The 3,456-nt window shown below is 43.7% G+C and overlaps 1 non-coding gene across 1 annotated transcript; it reads right to left on the bottom strand.

Annotated features, from left to right (window-relative positions):
• Positions 1–345: 345 nt before the first annotated feature.
• LOC119948304 lies at positions 346–483 on the bottom strand. Its single transcript, XR_005456710.1, has one exon. It is a non-coding gene; the product is annotated as a small nucleolar RNA SNORA7 (small nucleolar RNA).
• Positions 484–3,456: the final 2,973 nt, after the last annotated feature.

The raw sequence follows: 3,456 nt of genomic DNA, 5'->3' as shown, positions 1-3,456 counted from the left end.
CAAAAAGCATCAGTCTAGTATAGGAGACAGACACTAAGCACTCAGTAAATAGCATTGATTGTTAAAGTACAGGTAGGGAGAAGCAAGGGAAGGAGGGAGTCCCCGAGATATTTGTCTTATTGTTGTCTCATGCTATTGAGGCATAACTGACCCATAGTGATGTCATGGACACATTTCTCCCAGAACAACCCACCTCCATGTGCAATTGTTCTGGTATTGTATCCAGAGAGTTCTCTTGGTAAAATTATGGTAATGGTTTAGCATTGCCTCCTTCTGTGCAGTAAACATGAGTCTCCACCCTCGACTCTCTCCCATGTTGCTGCTGCCCGGCACGGGTAAAGTTTGACTTGCAGCAGATTGCCTTCTACTCTCTAACCACTGTCCAAGCTAGGAATGGAATGGATATGCCTCTGCTTGACTCTCCCTCCATTAGCTGAGACTGGTAGAGTACTGGAAACTCTCCAGGTGCAACCCTGAGAGGGGAGACGGATGGTAAGCACTCAGTAAATACCACTGATTGGTAAAGTACAGATAGGGGGAAGCAAGGGAAGGAGGGAGTCCTAGAGATCTTTACCTTATAATTTTTACTTATCCATAGGACCTGGTCATCATACTGGGGATGGTTCTGGAATGGAACATGACCAATTGCCCCAGTGTCTATGGGGAAACATACACTAATGATATAGCTGTTCACAATACATCCATGTTTTTGAGGAAAATATCAAGGTTCTACTGTGGGGTATGCCTTGTGAGCTGGAGGAAGAATAAGGATATAATCAGAAGTAATTTGACTGTACCAGGATGAAACTACTAAATGAATGATGGTCTATACAAATGCAAATCCTTCCTTCCCCCTGGCAAAAAAACCCCCTCACAACCTAGGTTAATAAATAAGGAGAATAGAAATAAAATGCAACAGTTCTACGGATGGCAATTGGGTTGATGTAATTAGGGTATATTAATTATTCAAGGAAGACTTCCTGAAAGAGGTCAGATTTTAACTGTAGTCTAGTAGATTTGAGTGGGGACCTAGTTGCTCACTTGTGTGAGCGAGGGGGTGGAAGGAGGATAGTTGAGAATCCCTTGAAAGTGATTTTAAGTCACTCTGAATGCATTAGATGGTGATAGCTGTTATTGGGGACAGCCTTTGGAAGCATGGGCCTGGGATGAGGGTGTACCTTAATTCTCCAAGAATCTGAAACTCTGTCCACTTCTAAGTCTCCCAGATCTCACCATTCTTAGGGTTAAGGAGAGCCAGTTATATGCATTACCAAGGGTTAGCTTCCCCTTGACTTAGCAACCCTGCCTGGACTTGGCAGAAAAGGAAGGCAAGCCTGTTAATAATTGTCTTGTCTTATCCTGTCAAGTTGTCACCGATCCAAAGTGGCACCATAGACATATCTCTCCCAGAATGCCCCATCTCCACCTGCAAATTATTCTGGTAGTGTCTCCATATAATAATGATGGTATTTGCTAAGCACTTTGCATGTATCAAGTACTGTTCTAAGCCCTGGGTTAGATACAAAGCTAATCAAGTTGGACACAGTCCCTGTCCCACAGGGAGCTCACACTTAATTCCCATTTTACAGATGAGGTAACTGAGGCACAGAGAAAGTAAGTGACTTGCTCAAGGTCACACAGCAGACAAGTGGTGGAGCTGGGATTAGAGCCCATGTCCTTCTGACTTCCAAGCCCGTGCTCTGCCCACTAGGCCAAGTCCCCAAAGTACGTCAGCCACTCTTAAACCATGTTGCTTTTCAGGGCACATGTAAAAATGAATGAAACGAAGAAAGACAAAATTGCATCCTAAATATGGGCAATTTGAAAAATTAAAGGCAAGCTCATATGTAGTATGGATTCCAATTTTAATCCCCAGTTGAAAAATGGTCTGGGAGGTAAGAAACTGGAAATCATACATGGGTCTTTTACACACAGTGCCCAGCAGGAATCTAGTGGATTTTAATTTAAAAATCTAACACCTGAGATGTAGGTGGTCTCACCATGGTAGGGACTTATGTCAGATAAAATCTCTGTTGCCTCTCTCTCCTCTCCCCATCCCTCCCCCGAGTCCCTTTACAATCTTCTGACCTAGAATCCTTTTTACATCCATGGATTAGTTTTCATCAAGGCTGTCTAGACTATAAAACCAATCTCCCAGCTATGCCTAGCATGCATGAAATGGAATTCATCCTTGACTGACAGAATATATATTTTTGAGTCCTCAAACCTGAAATTATTGTCCTAGTTTAGCGTGACCATATGGCCCTCATTAGGTGAGACTATCATGAACTTTGTCCACTTTCAATCAGTCAATGATATTTATGGAGCATTTACTCTGCACAGAGCACTGTACTAAGCACTTGGGAGCACACTCTAGAATAAGTAGATACAATCCTTGCTCTCAAGGAGCTGACGGTTTAGTCTTGCCATATTGGAGAAGGCAAGTGGAATTTATCAAAATCCTGCTTTTGATCCTTGATGAAGGTGGGTGGCAGCAATGGAGGATCTCTGGGCAGAGGTGAAGCAGCCCCACTCCCTGTCCCTTTTTGAATTCCAGAATATAAGGTCATTTTATCCCAGTTTCATTTAAAGACTCTTTTGGTGTTGCCTAGAGTTTGCTGCCTGATGTTTGCACACAGCCTTAATTAACTGCACTGTGACGCATACTGAATCTGAATCCTTTAGCTCATTGTTGCATTAGAGGTTTTGGTGCTTTCTCTCTTGCATGAGGCAAAATGTGCATCCCAAGGAATTCAAATGTTTTTCCTCTCACTTTGCTGAAATGACAATTTGAAGTTGTCATTGCTACCATCCAGCTATCCTCTCGGGGTCGCCCCTGGAGAGTTTCCAGTACTCTACAAGTCTCGACAACAGGAGGAAGAGTCAAGCAGAGGCATACCCATTCCATTCCTAGTTTGGGCCTTGTCTAGCTAGTGGAAGGCAACCTGCTATAAGTCAAAACTCCCCCGTACTGGGCAGCAGCGGCATGGGAGAGAGGCGAGGGAGGAGACTCAAGTTTGCCATGCAGAAGGAGGCAATGGTAAACCACTTCTGTATTTTTACCAAGAAAACTCTATGGATACACTACCAGAATGATTGCAGATGGAGGTGGGGTATTCTGGGAGAGATGTGTCCATGATGTCGCTATGGGTCTGGGACAACTCGACAGCATAAGACAAGACAAGACCATCCAGCTAGATTTCAGGAGCCTATGAATCCAAGTGAGATCCTGTAGTTTCCCAGCTCATTTCCTTCTTTGGGTCTGGAATCAGTTGCAGGATGGATTATTTTTAATACATAAATGCCACAGGTCCTGTAGGAATTTCAGAATGGGTCCCAACTGAGTGAGGTAACGTCAGCATCAGAGCCATCTATTCTGGTCTTCTCGTCCTCTGATTACCAATTTGCAGCCCACACAACCTATACCTTATGCAATTCACCATTGTATATGAGAGA

Source organism: Tachyglossus aculeatus, chromosome X4 (genome assembly GCF_015852505.1).
Source record: "Tachyglossus aculeatus isolate mTacAcu1 chromosome X4, mTacAcu1.pri, whole genome shotgun sequence".
NCBI lineage: Eukaryota > Metazoa > Chordata > Mammalia > Monotremata > Tachyglossidae > Tachyglossus > Tachyglossus aculeatus.
The sequence above is the reverse complement of the archived record's forward strand: the minus strand, read 5'-3'. Positions and strand labels throughout refer to the sequence as shown.